Below are 13,825 nucleotides of genomic sequence, written 5' to 3' on the forward strand. Positions count from 1 at the left end.
GTTCCAGGACCTCATAATTTACAAATTAAGCACTGATGTTGAGTAATATGTTGTTTAATTATTCAAAAGTACACTACCAGTCAAAAGTTTGGACACACCTGATTGAATGTACTATGTTTTTCATTATCTTAAAGCCATTTTGATCTAAAGGCTTATGCTTAAATGCTTGAAATTTGTTTCTTAGACAAATATAAATAGTGAAGTTGATCCTATGTATGAATTTCTTTTCAAAGCCTTTGCCTTTCCATCAAGGCAAAGGGCGGCTACTTTAAAGAATCTAAAATATAAGATAGTTTTGATTTGTTTAACACTTTTTTGGTCACTGCATAATTCCATTTGTGTTATTTCATAGTTTTGATGTCTTTACTATTATTCTAAAATGTGAAAAATAGTAAAAATGAAAAATGTGGTGTGTCCAAACTTTTGACTGGTAGTGCAAGTCAACAATTGTTTTAAAGGATGTTCATGTATCCAAGATATTTCTTGTATACAAGAGTTAATTAACTTTAATTGAATTTTGCCCAGGAATAAGATTGATAGCACTGATAATTGAAATGCAATCTGAGCGTCTGTGCAAACTAAGCACAGTGTGTTTTGTTTTTTTTGTTGTTTTTTTCAGGGGCATCCAAAAATAGGCATTGATTTATGGATGTTCTCCATTCATTTCTTTCCTTGGATGAAGTTTGCTTGGAAGCCAGCAAGCAGGAAGCCCTGCAGCGCACATCTCTCTGCAGCCTAAATCTGTCCATTTACGGCTGTTGACCTTCATGTGCCACTGTTGAGAATATTAGGGCGGTATTAATGTCAAATTCCCCAGAAGTATTTCTCACTGAAAATGTCCACTGCCAATTTACAATTTACAATTTAGTGCTCTCCGGCATGAAAGACTGTATTTCTGAATTTATAGCAGAACTTGTCTAAGGCAGCATTTCCCTGGTGAGATCTAGCTTGTGTCTTGATTCTCTGTCCCCCTCTGTGAATTTATTGACTTTATTTTTCAGGGCTATCTGGATGCAAGCCAAACAGTGTGTTGCAGGAGGAGGGGATGACAGGGACCCTCGTGCTCTAGGACACAGCGGACAGATCATGTCCACTGCTAACATGATTATTCCTTTGTAATCTCCTTCACTGTGCAAGTCCATGCATGTGAAAAAGGATTTCACCCCAACTTCTCAAAAGTTCGCTCTTGAATTAAACAAAGGCTGCTATTTCTACAAGAGGAATACGTTTAAATTGGACCAGTAGAATTCGAGAGAAACTGAATGAATGCTTTGACTGAGATTGAGAGAGCAAACAACAACGTGGATGCCTAGTAGCTTCAGTGACATCACATATTATTTTCCTACAGAAACGTATTTTCCTACATCCCTATTCTTGAAGGACTATACTCTGCCAAAGAGGCAGGTTTCAGGAGTGGTGATCAAACTTTTAAAAAAAAATCCAAAAAGGTCTATACTGTAGGCTTGAAAGAGGAACAAAAGTTGAAATTTGAAAACTAGCTCTCCAGCAACAACAGCTCTGCTACTTGGAACAAAATCTTCTGCAGGAAAAGGCCTTTTCATGAAGCAGAATAAATGAGTGGCACTATTTTTGCTGTTTAAGATTTAAACATCTCAGTTTGGAGGATCCTGCCTATTCCCCTCCCTATCCATCCCGCTTCAACACACAAGTGAGGAGTTCAGATAGACTTAAGTTGAAAAATTAGCAATCAGGAACAACGACTAGCCTATAGTGACTGAATTTAGCAGGGGAGTTTGCTACTGTCCAGCCACATATGTCAGATTCTGGTAGCTATAGTGGGCCAAATGTATTCATTTAAAATGTGTAACTGTATACCTCCAGTTCTTACAATCCATTTATTTCTAATACATTTTTCAGTTGGGAATCAGTGAAATGGTTAAGGTTTTCCAAACGTTATTCGGGTTGTAGTAGGCTACTCTTCCTATCGTGCCAACCTGAGTGTGACGTAACACAGTCTACTACCAAGCAGTAAATGTCTAAATGACAACAGACCTGTAGTGCTCACCTTTGTAGATAACTAAGACCTTCAAGCATTGCATCCTGGGATCATTTAAATAGCCTACATCTCTCAAAAATGGAAAAAAAACAGCAAAAATACTTTGATATGAAATTATTTTCACGAGGCTGGACAACACTCGAATGGGCGAGCGAAGAGTGCGTGGGTAGCAGGGATTTTAATGGAAGTATAGAAATGGCACAGCCTCGGAGCCTGGATGAGGCCAGTCGCCGCGGGAGTGACCGTGGTGAAACAAGCGTCCGCTGGGAGATCTGCACTGACCCCGAGAACAGAGATAGAAGAGCTGGCGAGGGGAGGAGGAGGGGTGCAAAGCAATTTCTGCCAAACAAGGCCTGTTGTTTAGGAGTGCTTACATACTGTGAGTAGGTGGTCAAGGTAACTGAGCGCAGGTGAGCTGGCAAGTGCTGGAGGAAGGGAGAAGGGAGGGAGAGAGAGAGGAGAATTCTCCTGTTGTCTACTCCTGAACTTCAGCTAATAAACTAGCTCCATTTAAAAAAAAAAAAAAAATGCATTGTACAATCAGCCTGACTTTCAAGTAGGGCTGCAACTAACGATTATTTTCATTATCAATTTTATTACTGATTATGTCTTTCGATTAATCATTTAGTCTATACAATGTCATAAACAATGACAAATGCCCATCACAAGTTACCAGAGCCTAAAGTGAAGTCTTAAAATTGTTTACTTAGTCTGACCAGCAGTCAAAAACCCCAAAGTATTAATTTTATAATGATATGAAACAAAGAAAAACAAGCAAATCTTACCATATGTGAAGCTGTAACAGCAAATGGATGGTATTTTTACTTGTTCTCTTGGTGTCTCAGTAATAGAAGGGGGACATTCGGTTAATGAATATTTAACTAGCTAATTAGTCACAGAGTGTTATTGGATAGAATGCTATTACATGGTTAGATTGCATTTCCTTAATAGCGGGGATGGTTTGACATTAACAGCTGATGAGCAGCACAGATTGAACGAATGTGCTCTTTAGAATGGCACAGGCTTCGGCTTCGGGATCAAGACATCAAAATACACACAATTCCACAGCATCATTAATGATAAATGGCTGATAATCATTCTGAAGACGTTGACTGACAAATTGCGGGAATACGTTGTGATAACAGCTGCTCAGGGCATCTGTCATCAATAATTACCTCTGGACTGATGGAATTGTCTTGAAAGGAGAGGAGTGTCGTGCAAATGTGTGGCTGCGTTATGCCGCGTTTTGCATATGGATCGTTTGTTGATTGTTGCAAACAAAAAGGGGAACAGAAGCAAGCCTAACCAATCTTTTTTAATGTTATTTGTATGGCATTTTCTACTTTGATAGTCACAGTGAAGAAAAGCAGCAAGGATGAAAGAGGGAGAGGGGGGTGACATGCAATAAAGGGCCAAGGCTGGATTTGAAGCGAGGGTGTCAGGTACATTGCATGCACCATAGTCAACTGAGACACCAGCTTGTTTTAATTGGAAAAAATAGACTCTGGCAAATAAGTGAAATCAGTTGGTGTAGTGTTTGGTTGGACTGAAATCCTGCATACTGTCAGTGGCACATGGTGGAGAGCCACTGTTACAGAGAAACCAGACAGATGGGGGTGTGCTGAATGACTCCCAGTTAATCTGTTTCTCTGTCTCTCTCTCTCTCCCTTTCTCTCTCTCGCTCGCTCCCTCTGTCTGAAGCTCTAAATCTGTCTCTCCTCGCTTTGAAGAAATTTTCCCCCTGGGTAAACCCTCCTGCAAAGTAACCAAACTGTGATTCTGTGAACTGTCATGAAACAGATTTCTGGCATTTTTCCTTTGGCACCCGCAAAGCTGTAGCCTATAGACAGAGAGAAAGAGCGTTCGTTCAGGTGGTCAGCCACAGTGATACAGGAAGCAGAAAGAAAAAAAAATCTGATGACAAGGTTAGAAGTGGAGTGAGAAAATAGAAAATGTAAATTGCTGTCATTGTTGATGGCAAGGCAATGGAAATCAACAGCAATTTTCATATGTCTGAGACAGCAGGGGAAGAGTTCAAGCCCTGCGTCACCGCTTGTGTTTACGTGGATCAGAGTGGAAAACTGCGTAGACTCAACTGAAATTGATTGCTCCAAATATATATGATTATTCTGAAAATTACTTCTTTCCCGTGACATTTTGTTGATGGGCACAGAGACAGCAAATCAATAGATTGGATTAAATTTCCAATACTGGAAAAGCTATTCTATTATGGTGAACAGGAATTCTGCTGTCAAATAGCAGGTGGAAATAAGTAGGATATTGGGGAGAACTATGAAAGTTGGAAGATATTAAAAGTAAAAAGTAATATGGAAATACCACCTGTCTTTGGATTTCAATACAGTGCACAGGTGGCATCTAACTGCTCCACATTACTATTCCATATATGCATATTTATGTATTCCCCTCTCTTTCTCTCTTATCCCTTCTCCAAACTCCACTTAAGCATGATGACACCAGTATCATATGATAAAATAGCAGTGCTTGAATATGGAGTATTTGAGAAAATCCACATTTAACTCCATTTTACAACACAATTAATAATCCCGTCAAGGCACATTTTTCAGATGTATTTCATCATTTTGGACTAAGGTGACCCTTGAAATCCCATTGAAAGATATGCAGTACTCTGCATTGGGAAATTTTATGTCATCGTGTGAAAGAAGTTGGAGCTTTATATCTCAGCGCCAGGTCCCACAGGCAGTTAGGTGCATTTGGAGAAGGCTATAAAGGGGGTTGGCTGGAGTTGCCTCTGTCAGCTTCTATTTGGAGTTTGACTGGAAAGTGCCAAATCAGAACAGATTGAATTCTGGATTAGAGAGGAACTTCAGGACTGAGCAAAGTGTCCAAAGAGGACACTCAAGGTATAGGGAACACTGCTGCGCCCTGATAGAAAATGACATCTCTCTAAATAAAACCCTTGACTCTTAACAAGGACACCAAAATAAGCATGGACAACTGTAATTTTTGGTTTGTTCATGAATTTCCTTTCTGAATGATCTTTCTCTTCAAGCCTATTACCAGCTCATTTCATGCAAAAACATGTGCCTGTTTGAAGCTACCAAACCTGACTTATCAAAAGGAAAATAGAATTATAGATTAAAATGGTATTTTGCTCTCAGAAGCCTCATTAGGTTTGTGAACATGGGTTGCATCTTGTATAATTCAAGTTATTTCATCCTCAAGTGAGACTTGGGCCCAACATGAATCAGACCTCTGTGCCCTTCCTCTTACTGCTGTGTGATCACAAGGGCAACAGAGGATCAGAAGGGGCAACATTCAATCAATGAGGAAGATGGCAGGTGGATGTGGTAGGACAGCGGTCTTCAGTCCTCGGGACCCAAAGTAGCTACTTCTGGGTTTCTATCCTGCCAGGTAGTTAATTGCATTCACCTGCTGTTCCTGGTTAGATGACTAGAATGAAAACCAGCAGGGCTTTGGGTGGCGAGGAGCAGAGTTTAAGACCAAGGACAGGGTTGGTGGATAAGCAGGGAGACAATGGTAGAAGTCATTAGTTGGGATGTCCCCATTGTTATCCATTACAGTGTCCCAGGAGAGGTCACTGTGTCAAATGATCCTTTCGTTGGCATCGTCATGAATGGGTGCTTTAAGATTTTTGTGATTTTATGATACATTGTGCTGTAACATTGTGCGGAAAAACAGTGATAATTTATACGGCTGAATATGTGGAGTTTTGCCACACAGGGCACATAAACATGTTTTATTTGGCCATTCATTTCTAAACTAAGATGTAAACTCACAGACTAAATGATAGTTTGAATGGCTGTTACAGGCTATTATTTTTCATTGCTATCATCACAGAATATGCATACACAACATATGGTTGCTCTGTTATCATAAAAATTAAATTTTTCTGAAATGAATCCTGTGTTTGTGAAACACTGTTTTTCTGTAGTAATTATACTTAGTGGTTTAATTTGCATGATTGTGTTTTTAGCTGACAATTTTCCAGTGCCAAGTCAGTTGAGGTTCATTTCCTATTGTTGAAAATGTCACTTAATGATTTTGTCTGATGTTTTGGGGTGAAATGCTTTTGCGTTATTATTGAATATTAATGAAATAGTCATTAAGCATCATAAAGCAAGAGGTCAAATTGTTTGTCATCTATTGTGTGTACTAGCCAAGCTATAGTATGTGTTGTACAGGAATCTCATATACTACTTCAAACTAAGTCTGTAAACCACATTACTGAAGCATCAAAAATTACATCTATGCTCCACAATGCTCAGAAATTATTTGTAATTATTCACAACTGTAACTGTTTTAATTGCTTTTGGTGGTGTCCATGTTGTTGCTGATGCTATTTGTTATGCTGTTTGCTGCCTCCGAGTCCTCATGTGTGTCCGTTCCGCTTATGTCTGCGTACTTCACTGTGTTTTCAACCTTACTGTTTTCATTGTGTTTTGCTCACCTCCTTGTCCCCGGTTTTTCCTTCTTTTCCCCCAATTTCCCATCAAGAGGCCTTTTGCCTCTTGTCAGGCGGTCATTGTAAGTAAGAGTTTGTTCTTTTAAAGGTTAAATAAAAACATATGAAATTTCTCCTGGTACACTGTTCCCATGCACTGCTGCACATTCACTCGTCGTCTCTACAGCTGCAACCTTAATTTATGGCCATGGTGCCTGAATTCACATTGTGATAGACTGCTGAATGGAGAGGGGTATGTATAGTGTTTGTCCTCCACTGTTCTTGCACTGAATGTGAGGTCCTGTTGTTCCTCTATGTGAGACAAGTCCTTTGCACACCTATTCTTCTCTTTGTGCAGGTGCCAGTGGGAGACGATGAGGTCAGAGCCTTGCACACAATTTCAAACTCCCACACACTGTAATCTTGCATTGCTGGTGAAAAATGTATTGACGTTTCAGTGTTAAAACCTCAACAGGAATAACGCAGAGGATACAATATATAGTGTACTGGTCCAGTAGTAAACAAGTTCAAAGTTCAAGTCATTTGGGCATACAAACAATATAGGAATGGAATAGGATTATAGAACTGCAGTCTCTCCTTTAAACATTACCTGAATTACCTTTGGAAATGCATAAGTGTAAATAGTACATATTTTTCTATATTTCTACATTATGGTTGTGTATATTATTTGTTTGTCCTAATGGCTTGAACTTTGAACTTGTCTGCTAATGGATCAGTAGACTAGATATTGTTTTCTCTGTCTGCATGCATTATTCTGATGAAGGTTTTTAACACCGAAACGTCAATAAAGTTTTCAATAGCAATGCGAGAGAGCAGTGTGCAGGAGTTTATTTGAAATCCTGTTGTCCCTGTGCCATATGTGCCAGCATGTACAGTTTGTTAGGTGTCACCAAGTCAAATTCCTTACATTTACTGCTGAAAAAAGTTATTCTGATTCTGATTGGGTGGTGGTCGTCTCCTCTGGTTTCCTCTTGTTTACTTGAACCTGAAAACATTCCTTAACTGTCGGGAGGATGATCGATGGAGCAACTCACATCAGAATAAAGAACACCTTCATTGTAAAGAGTTTATTTTATATTCTTGTGCCTGTTAGCACTAATGTAGCCCCTAACAAATGTTTAGAGCCAACTTCAACAATAGAAGGAAATCATACTCAATGCTGGCAGTCTGTTGCTCGACCCGAAACACAGACTAATCACAGAAAACTTGTATAGCCTTTGTGTAGACCAAATCAATTCCTGGCAACGCAAAGCTGAGCTAGGGCAATTGTTATTGTAATTAATATACTCTGATTATTGAATGTGCTCACTGGCAGACGGTTTTCAGGTTGACATTGTTTCTTCCTGCTGGTTAAATTCAGGTTTACAATACAGCGAGTCAATAGCTACTCCTCGCTGACTCAGTTATTCAAAAACATAAACATAAGCTGTTCCACACTAGAGTTCAAGTGGCTTATATTAACTTACAAAATCTATGACTGAATTATATGAAAAATATGCATGACTCCATTTTGCCAGAAAGGAGTAAACAAAGTGTCTGGAGTCTCATTTTCACAGAGCAATAATTCTTTGCTGATAAGAATTCCAGTCACAGCTCATTGTAAAAAAAAATATATATATATTCATCTAATCAGACAACATAGCTGCAAACGCTGCAGCAAAATGTGATTTACTGAAATGAGGTAAATAAAGAAGGTCACTGAAACCTCTCCAGCAGGTTTAAAGCAACACACCTCCACTATGCACTCTGTAGTTGCAGGCAGGAGATAAGACAGTGACTACCTCTCTCTCAGTCTATTTATCTTGCTATCTAACTAGATGTCTACCTCTATCTTGTTAATTTTCCAGTGCTGACTGGAATATAAATCTCTTATCAGATGACAGTGAACTGTACTCACTACACTGTAGACAGCAGGCCAGAGGTTCTCATCTCAAGAGTCATATTTCTGGAGTTCATGATAAACAAAACCACAGTTGGCATTTTCATAACTTGACATCTTGGATGATACTTCATAAATACCTGCTGGTGTCCATGAGAAATAAGATCAGATCGTGTAGTGTGCTGCTGGTTAAATGCCAGTCATTACTGTTTCAAATAGATTTATGTCAGATGCATTCAGGGATAGAGAAGAGTGAGAAAGTGCATTTTGTTGGTGAGAGCTGAGATTACGCTCCATGTGAGGCAGACTCTTCTTAGGGATACATTATTCAGGGCCTCTCTCACCACTTAAACTAACTAACCCAAGCATGCCGTTCTGCATTTGCACTTTACCTCAACACAGGCAGCTAAAGCAAATACACTGCAGGTTTTATTTAAGATGTGTAAGGGTCTCACATTGCGTAACATCCCTTCCTTGGCTTTGAATAATGAAACCTCAACTCATGAAAGGAAATTCTGAACACTTCCATTAAGAACAATATATGATTTACCCAGTAGGTAAAGACAGCCTGAGAATAAAAGGTGTAAAAAGTATCAGTGAACAGATAAGCAAAGCCAATCTTGACAACAGGTTGCATGGAGCCCCGGGACCTCCCATCCAGATTCTGTGTGTGTGTGTGTGTGTGTGTGAGTGTGCGTGTGTGTGTGTGTGTGCAGCGCCATCGCTAGTGGGGTGAAAGGTGGTGACGATTCTAGGGGCCCACAGCTGGAGAGGGCCCACAACACTTCCAGAAGGATGTATGAATTAATGTATTCTATAGATCCTGCAAAGGCATCTGATACTTCAGAATAAAAAAAATTATAAACCTACAAATTATGCAAGTGGGTGCTACACACCGGTGGTGGATGAGTTGAGTCCCCCCCCCAATATGTGAAGCGCTTTGAGTACTTAGAAAAGGCGCTATATAAATGTAATCAATTATTATTATTATTATTATTATTACAAATTATGCAATATGTGATTAATATAGTTTTCATTTTCCAACCCAATTTGATAATTGGAATTTGATAGAAAGCATTCCAGCTGGTCACCAGCGTCTGTCTCTCTCTCTCTCTCGCTCTCTCTCTCTCTCTCTCTCTCTCTCTCTCTCTCCTCTGTGTGTGACAGTGTGTGTGTCTGCATTGGTTACAGAGTTGCCTATTAATTTTTGTTTCCATAACTGTTTTGTTTTGTTTTGTGTATCTTGTAATTATGCAAAAAATAAATAAATAAATAAATGATCCACTGTAGAATGTGGAAAAAGTAAAATACTCTGAAGCCCTTTCTGTAGTGTTTGCAGTATTTCTATTGTGTATAACCCTTTCTTCCAGTATAGTACATAGTAAAACAAGAGGTCCCATGCTGTTTTACAAGCAAAAGTAAAATAAGCATATTATCTACAGTATACATATTTTATACTATCAACCAAAGATCTATATAACACAAAGGCTCACTGCAGTGTTGACAGCTGCTCTTAGTGTTTTCTTTGGTCAGTGTGACTATCTGCTGTTTTGGTTGTCTCATTCAGTTTTGGGTTGTGTCTTCACTGTTTTGAAAGCTTGATTGCTCTCAAAACTGCGGCCTTTTCCAACTATCTGGCAGCTGTGGCATTGATAAGGCAATTTGGGCTAGTTTGACGCTTGCTGTTACATCAATTATTAATAGCCAGTTGTACATCAATTACTCTTTAAAACATGCATTTGAGTTTTGAGCCGACATGCAACAGCAAGACACAAGTGAAAAATCCCTAATACATTGTAGGATCTCCTGCAGACCCTGATGTCTCCTGCTGTATTTCTTTTTCAGTAGTTATGAATCATGAATATAGAGATAGTTCAATGTATAATACAGTGTTACTGAAGATGAAATTGAGGACTTGGCTGTGTGGGTTTGTTTGTGAGTTTTTGGGATGTTAGTTTGCAACCTGCCAATTGCATTGATATGGAATAATCTCTCTTGTCTTGATTTGGTAGTAGAAGTATTTCAGCATTATGCTGTTAGTCATTTGCAGAGCCAGAAGAGAGAGGCATGTGTAAAAGGAAGGAGAAGACAGATTGAGCGGGAAATGGATTTGGCCTCTATATTCAAGCTGAGTATGAATTCACTGCATTAAATATGTCCTTTATATAATAAATACTTACATTTACTTTATTAAAAAGGGGGGGTCCAGAACAATATTCTTTCAGGGGGCCCAGAGTTCTTAGCTACGTCCCTGTGTGTGTGTGTGTGTGTGTGTGTGTGTGTGTGTGTCTGTCGGAGTGTGGTTTCAACCCTCTCAAAAAGATTTTGAATGCTGTGTGAATCGATGATGCTGTGTAACCTTTAACAATCCAGCCAGAGTCAAAGGACACAGATAACTCACTCAGCATGTGGCACCTCAACAATATCAGCAAACACAAAACAGGGCGGTTTGTGCTGGGAACCAAAATGAATGCAACACCACCTCATCCTCAAATGTTAATTCTGAACACCAAATTTTCCACAGACAATTCGCTACTCTTAGCCTGGTGCTGTGTGACTTCAACGTTGGACAGTTGACCTTTGTTTGATGGGCATACAATGTATAAAAGTACACAAAAGGCTTGTTGGCCTTAAGTGGCACATGGAAAAAGACTCAGGATTTGTTCAAGTGTGCACAGGTTTATGGGCTGTTGGGCCTTTTAAAGTAAAGAGACGTTTTCTTTCTGCTGCTGCAATAAATATTAACTGTTCTTCGGAAACCCATTTAATAAGCAGTTCCCTTTCTTTATACAGGAACAAGAAGTAGGGAAATGTAAGTATGCAACGTAGCACAGGCATTTCACTATCCTCATGCACAAATGTTGTGTTATACCGGCAGCATATTTGGTCATAGACATGGTTTATAATTAAAGACCTGGGAGGACGTTCCAGTGTATGCTCTGGTGGTTGGAGCATCCACTGCCCTGAGGCCAGTTAGGCTGCTGCTGCCCCATGCATAGGACAGCTAAAACTAGATGTTAAAAAATTATAAATAATCAGAGCAGCAGGCTGTTGGAGTCACTCTATTGAAAGCTGCGCTGTGCAGAAGACGTTCTATTTCTTTTTTTAATATCCAAGCCATGAATGTTGATTAGTTTAGTGTGACTTTTAGACAGGGGTTCTACCGGGATGTGTGCGTCTGTGAAGGGCTTTATTTAGCCTGCAGAAAGTAATTGGACAGTTATAATGATAGGAGCTTTATTACACAATGGAGAGAATTTCCATATGGGGACCAATAAAGTATCCCCTTTATTACATTATTAATTAAGAGCTAAACAACCACTCCTGTGTGAGGTGTGGAGACATACACACATATCAGATAGCAATCTCTTATTTAAGAAACGTGTCGGTATCAGTTTATCATGAATTATTCAAAGGTGTAGTTGAAGGGAAAAGATAACAGATTCAGAGATAGAGAAACAAAAGTCAGCCTCCATAAAGTAGGTCAGTAAATGTTTCATGACAGAACAGTGGGTATGGTTAGTGCCCACTGGAGGATGCATGTTGTCTGGGTGTGGGACCGCCACAGTTTCTGATGTGCGGGGCTCCATGTCGTTCTTGCCTTAACAAAAGATAAGTGACAAACCGGCGTTTGCCACGTCCTAACATTATTGTGACATATTGTATCCATTTAGCTCTGATTGAATATCGCCAGAGACTTCAATCGGAAAATGTATCTTAAACACCTAAAAGATAATTGTCCTGGATTTTATTCAGCGCTGTTATCTTTTATCTGAAAACTTGTCCTATTGTGCCATATTCCAGCACCTGAAGCGAGGGCTCCTCCTTCGAGATTTTATAAGCTCTGTTGTATTGCATTTGCTTGGGAGAAGGACTGATAAGTGACTTGCTTATATAAGGTCGATAAAGAAAAGCCTTTCAAGCAACTAATTAAATATTTCTAAATTGGACAGTCCGGTCTATAAAAGCATGATCATCTTACATTAGGGGAGAAGGGGGTAAGGTGTGCCTGTGGGTAAGATGAGTCACCCCTCGTACCTGGGCAACCATACACAAAAGTAATCATGTGATCACAGATTTATGAAGAATAATTCATTTCCTTGAATCTGTGATGGAGGAGAGCACATGGAAAAAGCGATGAGAGAAAAATCTGATTTTTTGCTATATCAAGTGGTTTCATCATGCTAAAGATGTCATGATTATTGTATCTAAATGGAAGTAGATAGGTTTGAGGCTGGTACAATATGAGGTCATAACTGTGGGCCTGATTAGCTGTGTGACAGTTTTGTCAAAGGGGCGGTTGTGGAGTAAAATGTGTCATTAGCCCTGGGGCAAGTGGAGCCAATGTCTCAGCTTACCCCGATGTAATTACATTTACATTCTAGTAAAATGTAGTTAATTTAAACATATAACAGAGCAGACATCATTATGTCAGGAGACAGCAAACACAAAACAAACAGGGGTTCAGCCACCTTGGAGGATCTAAAAAGAGCAGCAGAGGAAGTGTCAGCAGGAAAGTCGATTTGATCAGTGGCAAGGGAACAGAAGATTGACAAGATAGCACTGGAGAGATATATTGAGAAAATCGACAAAGGTGAAGTACCAAGAGCAAGTTACGTCAGACACACACATCACACACACACACACACACAATGGGCTGAACTACATTGTGCAGAGTTGTGCTGAAGTAAACATCAGTTATGTTGTTAGACTGTGACAGAAGACAAAGACAGACAGATTGTCTGCCCCTGCATGCTGGTAAGTTCCTAGGAAAAAAAATGTTTTAAGTTGTGTAATATTTTACATCCATAGGGCTCAACTTGCCCTGTCCAAAAAATCAATTTTGAATGTGTCATATACTCTTAAAACTGTATTAGTTACAGAAATTATTTGAATTTCCATGGATTCCCAAACCATTTAAGCCCATAGGTGGCAACTGCACTTGCCAAAGTAGCGGTCATTTCTCATCAGTGAATATTTTTCTACATGCTTTTTCTACATGCATGTTCTTATTGTGATGACATGCTGGAAAACAATCAAATAAATAATTTAAAGAAAACAAGTCATGTCTGCACTTATTTCCTGTGTCACATGATGATGTCATCTTCCTGTTGGAGCTTCTTGGAGGCATGGCAGAAGTAAATCTCCCAGTAAAAAGTAAAGTAATTTTCATATAACCATGATAGTTTAATTTTTAACATAATGTATAATACTTAATCATGAGGGTCTCTTGTATTACCCAATTAAAACAAAACTCAGATCTATTATATTTATATATATATATATATATATACATTATTATATTTTTTTGTGGCTAGTCAAATGTCTGGGTGGCAGCTTTATATAGGATGAATGAAACGAAATGAATGAAAACAGAGAATAAGCAGATTTCATACTGATGATTTGCAAAAGTAAGAGAAAAATATAAAATTTTTATGATATGCAATCATTGGGCTTTACCATG

The sequence above is a fragment of the Centroberyx gerrardi genome, chromosome 22 (assembly GCF_048128805.1).
Source record: "Centroberyx gerrardi isolate f3 chromosome 22, fCenGer3.hap1.cur.20231027, whole genome shotgun sequence".
Lineage (NCBI taxonomy): Eukaryota > Metazoa > Chordata > Actinopteri > Beryciformes > Berycidae > Centroberyx > Centroberyx gerrardi.